Raw genomic sequence first — 6,753 nt, forward strand, 5'->3', positions numbered from 1 at the left:
CGGGGGGTGGGGGGTGGGGTGGAGACTCGGTTAGGTCCAACAATGCTTTTGCTGGCAATGGGTTGCCCTTGCTGTGACGGCACCTTCACCTTTCTTTGAGTTTGCCTTTTTGTGACCTCAGTGTAGGTCCATCTGGGACTGTGGTGTCCCAGGACTGTGGCCCTGGCATGGACACTGGCAGGGCTGTAGATACAGGCACCCCTGGAGGAGCCATGTGGCTGACCAGGCATAACAGGGCAGGGTCTGTCCTGCTAAAAGTCTACTATTGTTGGAGTTTAGGGCACAGCTACAGCTCACCCTGACTGTCCATACCCCACTGAAGATGATGCTGCATGAGATCAGTGCTGTTGACACCCCATTTTCCATGGGAGAACTGCCTAGGTAGGCAGAGAAGGCAGAGAACACAGGTGAGTCCCTGAAGTCACAGAGCCAGAAGGTAGTGTCTTCCATCCTTCTTTCCTCCACTGCTACTGAATCAACAGGACTTACCTGAGGGTTCTGGGACTCTAGATGTGACCCTTCTACATCTCAGGGACAAGTATTGGAAATTTCCTGGAAATTGGGGTGCTCTACGATTGTAATCCTCACTGGTGAATTGTCCATGATGCATGTATCGGCAAAGCGGCCTTGGTCTGTGTATTGAAAACTAAAAGAATAATTTTTCATTGAGTTGGGCTGTGATAGGTATGTGAATGTGTGTGTGTGTGTGTGTGTGTGTGTGTAGAGGCCGGAGTGAGGTGGGGTATAAGGAAGGGAATTCAGAGGTTAATGTCATTAGCACTTTTCCCTCAGTCAGCCCCAGGCCAGGAGGCAGGGCTGAGTCAGGGAGGACACCCGGGCTCCTGAGAAAACCCAGATCCCCCACAAGGCAGTCCTGGGGAAGAGCTAGGGAGGACGCCGGTGGTGGGTGAGTCTAGACACAGAAGCTTTGCAGCTCAGACTTCAAGGGGACTCTTGATCCAAATCAGCTGCCAGCCCTGCCTTCCATCCCAGCCCCTCTGGGGAAAAAGCCAAAAGTCTGCCACGTGTCCAGAACCATGCCTGGCCCATACCAAGTGCTCTCCTAATGTCTGCCCCTTATGAAATGACTTTGACATGATATCCTAGTGACCACCGGCTTCCAATGACATCCCTGGATTAAGGGATAGAAAGATCCCTGGGTAAGGTATGTGTGCTGGGTGAGGGGAAGAGTACAGAGAGGAGGGCAAGGGTGGCCTACTCACCTGGACCCCGGGGACTGCATCTCTATCTGGTTCATTAACTTCTCCCTTCACAGGCTGGGACACTCTCTTTCTCCTTGCCACAGATTTTTTCCCGGTGCCTCCGATCTTGGAGTGTCTGGGTCCCGAAGGGAGGCAGGCAGATTTCTTGGACTTCCCAAGCAGAGACACTCCACTGACTGCAGGCAAGCTGGGTGGTTCCAGGAGAGGTACCGAGCGTCTCTGTCCCCATGAAGGAAAGATTCTCCCAGAGCCAACTGCTGAGGCACCTCCTGGAGCTTTCTCCTGGGCCACCTTCTGCCTAGTAGGGGCCCGGGGCAGGTCTCCTGAAGCAGCAGTCCCAGAGTGGCTGGGCCTGCTCCTTCCTTTCCTACAGCACATATTTTGTGTTTTCTTAGAGGAGCGCATGTTTAGCTCCCCAATGGCCTGCCTTTCCTTGCTTGAAGTGAGCCTTTTGGAAACAGAGATTGGGAGAGGGCCTAGTCTGTGAGGGAAATTTTCCTCAACATGGTGTTCCCAGTGTGGAGTGTCTCTAGGTTCCTCTGGGCTGCTGGGCCAGGCCTGGCCTTGTTGTGTGATATAAAAGCTGAACTTCACCACCTGAATATCACTATCATCTGATGACTGATACTCAGAAAGTGACCTGGTCTGGCTTTCTGTGGAGGGTTGTTGGCCCTCCACACTGATGTTTGATCTACTTCTAGGGTCTCTTTTCAGACCACTCCAGTCTCCACCACCCTCGGGTCCGGTGACTGGGGGCAGGGCGGCAGAGGCCTGACATGATTCGGTACAACTCCGGGCATGTGCGCCTTCACCACTGGGCTCTGCCTCTACATCCTCCCTAATGGGGGTAACATCTGGGCAACTTTCTGGGGTCGGATATCTGCGGAGGCCCCAGGCATCCCTGTCAATCAGATGCTGCAAGATGGCCGCTGACTCATCAGTGAAGTGGGACGTGTTGAGCAGAGTGCCCCACTTCTCGTAGGCTGGGGAGCCAGGCTGGCTTTCACAGCTCCAAATCACACTGCCTCCTGCTGCTTGCTCTTTCAGCTGGAAATGAGAATTGAAGCCATCGGTACCTTCTAAGTCACCCTCAGCATCCGCGAGGCCCCCTTTGGTACCTAGGTGTTTACCCTGAGTGTCTCTGATCCTGCCCTCACCCTCTCCACTCCACGGAGCCCCCATATCAAGGCCTCGTGTGAGTCCCAGGGAGGCACCCGTGTCAGCAGACTGTACACCAATCCACTCCATGCCTTCAAGGCACTGACGACCTCTCGTAACAGACACCTTATCCAGGGAGCTCATGGCATCAGTTTAGTCCTGGCAGCAGAGTTTAAGGGTTTTGGTCTTCGTTTCACTGCGGGAGAGGCATGCTACAGTCAAGAGCCGCCAGGTCCTTGGGGATGGCGGAAATAGTCACCAAGGGCACCAAATGCTTGAAAGAACCTCGAATGACGTGAGCCTTTGACACTAGCGCTGCGACCTTCTCATTGGTCAGCCTACCACCAATCAGTGCACCTCTTGTTTGGAGGTGCCAGGAGTTTTAACCAATAGGGATGAGGACTGTTGTTTCACCCTGAAGCCGTTTGGTCCTTCGGGTCATGGCTTCTGGGTCTAGTCCCACCTGTTGGTGCCCCACTGCCTCTGGCCATGCATCTCCTTCCCAATGAGACTCACGTCTCTGATCTTTGATCTTTTCCCATCCATAGAACGGGGAAAACAATCTATTGCACAGGGACCTGCGAGGATTAAACTGAATGGTGAATATGAAGCCAGCAGAGAGAGGCTTTGCAGTAAGCCTCTGTTCCACACCAAGATAACTTCCCACCCGGTAGGAAAATGGGCAAGGATGCCCACAGTTACTAATCAGAGGTCGATGTACTTTTTCTGTGAAGAGTGAGATAATATATGTTTTAGAGTTTAGGAGCTGGGCTGGCAGGTGGGGTGGTGGTTAAATGTGCCAGATTCCCATATGGCCAAGCGCGGTTCGAGTCCCAGATCTAGTGGCTTGCTTTCTCACTTTCTCTCTCTCTCTCTGTCCCTCCCTGGTCAAATTTAAATAAATAAAGACAAATAAAATGATTCTTGAAAAGAAAGAGAGTTTAGGAGCTGTGTGGTCCCTTTAGCAACTGCTAATTCCAAAGATTCCCCATCTTTGGAATCCAGTTAACACGTGGCTGTGAGCTCATAAATGCAGGCCAATGTGGCCAGTTTAGCAGGTCTGAACTAGTCCACCTCTTCCAGATCCCACACCCCACTTCCTGAGTTAATACAAGGAAGTGGGAATTGCAAGGGTCTACAGCACCTCAAAAGATGCTCTACATTACTGATCCTGAAGATACAAACTAAAATATAAATGAACTTTCACATGCCATATTTGCCATAATAAAGAAGCTTAACTATTCCAAGGAGGATGAGAAGTTGTGAGCAAACCAGAACTTTTGTCCCAAGTTGGATGGGGGTGGGTTAGGGGATGACAGCCTTTTGGGAGACAGATTTGATAAAAACCCTGCAATGCAAACTGTACAACATTTACTTAGCCTCATCATAGTCCTAGGTTAAAATATCTACTATAATATTAATGACTTATTACAGGTGAGCACATAGGCACAGAGAGGTTCAGCAATGCCCAAGATCATTCAGCTTGTTCATATCAACAGTGGGATGGAAACCAGGCAGTCTGGCTCCAGAGTCAGTGCTCTGAGCTGAGTTTTCAAACTGAAAAACGCCAATCTTCAATGACCCCACAGACCTGTCTGGTACATATTCTGGAGAAACACTGGTTCATGTTTTGTACAAGGACAGGCAGAAGGATGTTGGTGGAGAGAAAATCTGGGGATCCTCTGAATTCCCATCAGAAAGGAAATGGATGAAGGCTGGTGGCATATGCAACCAGCGGATTAAAACTCAGCACCTGAAGGGACTCCTGAGACTGTGTGAACTGAGTTCAGAGCATGCTCATGACCACATGCAGCAAGTCGCAGAACAATGTGTAGGCATGGGTACACATTTGGAAATTGAAAGGCCCAATACAATCCTGTATGTTGTTTGAAAACACACATAGGTGAGTGCAAAAGATTGTTTTTAAAGACCTAGACAGAACACAGCACAGTGGTTATGGGGTGTCAATTTTCCATCATTCCTATTGCCCAAGAACCAACTGGTTCCCAGCTTCCCTGTGCTGAGCGATCCAGATAGCTGGAATACACCCTGTTTTGGTTCTGTAATGCCCTGGAGTGTTAGAATTTTCCTTGCTTGCTACCCACCCCCCTCTAGTAGCTCTCCATTCATTTCTCACCCTCTTCTCTTTCCCATTCATACTCACCTTAATTTCGTTGCCTCTGTCTTGTATATCCTACTCTGGCTGATCCATAATAGAGCCTGGAGTGTCTGAATGTCTCATGAAAGGGGGAATTCTAATGGCCAGTTTCTCTGGATGTGTACCTGAGAGGCCTACATTGATGTAGAAAGATACAGAGCAGAGTAGATGAGGCCCACTAGAAAGCTGTAATCATCCACATCGAGCAGGGTCTTTACAGTCTGTGTCTGTATAACTTCCTTTCCCACTTTTTTTCAATGACTTTTAAAGACACAGTGTACTATTTGAGGCAAGCCAAAATGGTTAACAAGAGCTGGCCCTATTGCAAAATGGTTAAGCTCTGTGCATAGGGAGCTGGATCCACATGGTTCGCATTGGTTGAAGGCATGGCCCCAGTGGTCTGAAAAACATACTGGATGTATATGTATGCATGCCCAAAATCCTGACAAGAAGGGGAAATAGAAGAAAAAGTGTTGCTGCATGGCCATGCCTTATTAAAGGGTGCTTTCTCTGTGTCTCTGGTGAGGACACATGCCTTCTGGCAAAAGAAAAAGAAAGAACGAAAGAACGAAAGAAAGAAAGAAAGAAAGAAAGAAAGAAAGAAAGAAAGAAAGAAAGTAATACCATACCTGTTTCAAACTTTCTTCCTTTCTTCTTTCTTTCTTCTTTCTTTCTTTCTTTCTTTCTTTCTTTCTTTCTTTCTTTCTTTCTTTCTTTCTTTCTTTCTTTCTTTCTTTCTTTTTAAGGATATAATGAAAGATTCAGCAAAATCTCCTATACCCACCACCCGTTTTAAGAAAAGGTTGCAGCCTCCTGGTGCATAACTCCTCATTTCCATTCTTATCTTCCTTTCATTTCCCATACAGAGAAACTTAGAATTTCTCCTGCTTTCTCAACTCTATTTGTGCAAATCTCATACTCTTCCTCTGGTCTCATAGGTCTGCAACAGTTGCAATGACCTCTCCCAATAACTCTGCTCTTATAGGGATCTGTTATAAGGCATGACTTAATTTCTTGTCCTAAAACGTGGCACTTTCAGGGTTTCCACATGGTTTTAACCAACAATGATAACTCTTGTCAAACAGGCCAGTGATGCAACGTGATAGTTATTGCTCCTACTGCTACATGTTTCACTTGCCATGATGAAGTGATGCATGGGGGAAAGGAGCATTGTGGCTGGTCCCAGCATCCAAGTAGCTCACTGTGAACCTGTCTCTATCTATCCCCAACGCTTTTCATTACCAGGGCCTCATAAACCCCACTCTAGCAGAGACTCCATTGTGACACCTTGGGCCTCACTGATCAATGCCACCTCAGGCCCTGTTTCCAACAGTTCCAGAAACGCCTGGCTATGCCTCTTTCCCCAGTGTACAGTCACTTGAGTAAGTGGCATTCAGTCTTTCAAGGGAAGGACCAGGGTGTGCTAACAATATATCCTCACCACTTCATTTTACTCCTTTTTCCTTGGGACTCACCCACCTCTTTGGTCAAGGATACTATCGTGAAGGTCCCCCAGGACCAGGAACTGAGCAAGACGTTGTGACTTTTTTTTTTGTTTTTGAGAGGTTATTTTTGCTATAGGGCGCGTGCGCTCGCCAGGCAGACAGAGAGAGACATAGAGACAGAAAGCGAGAAATCACCCCCCAGGGGGGATGGTCACGCTGCAATCCCTTCTCCTCCATTCTCCTCTCGGGATCTTGGGCACGCAAGCACACGCGCCCGGCGTGAGTTCTAAGCCACCGGGTCCGGGACGCGAACCACGGTTGACTACATGGGAATCCAGCGACATAGCCATTACGCAAACTGCTGGTTCCCAAGACGTTGTGACTTTGTACTGGGAGGACCACCCTCCCACTCCTGCACTCTTGCCTTTTTCTGGCTGCCATTGTGCCCAGAAGCCATGAGGTATGAACCATCTTTCCAGCTCCCTCTGAATCAAGCTGCCCTGACTGCCCCCGGGGTCCTTTCTTGGTATTATTGGACATGTGGTGTCCTGGCATCTGTTGATTAGAGCTGTCCCCTGCCCTCTCTCATGTGGGGTTCCCAGCATTCCATGGATGGTGGTAATGAGCCCAGGCCCGGAACCACTTTCCTTCCCTCATCCCTAAAGCCTGCTGGAGAGCAACCATGGGACCTCTTAGCTGTGCCCGGGCCTCTCTCACCAGAACACTCCTGATGGCTTAGGCCAATGGTGTGTGCTCTGGGCGCTCCTGT

General features: G+C 49.2%; 1 protein-coding gene across 1 annotated transcript in view; it reads right to left on the reverse strand.

Annotated features, from left to right (window-relative positions):
* LOC102491603 (uncharacterized protein CXorf49 homolog) overlaps positions 1–6,753 on the reverse strand; it is a 22,654-nt gene that overhangs the window by 1,209 nt on the left and 14,692 nt on the right. The window lies entirely within an intron of this gene.

This window comes from Tupaia chinensis, unplaced genomic scaffold (assembly GCF_000334495.1).
Source record: "Tupaia chinensis unplaced genomic scaffold, TupChi_1.0 Scaffold145304_1, whole genome shotgun sequence".
Classification (NCBI taxonomy): domain Eukaryota; kingdom Metazoa; phylum Chordata; class Mammalia; order Scandentia; family Tupaiidae; genus Tupaia; species Tupaia belangeri.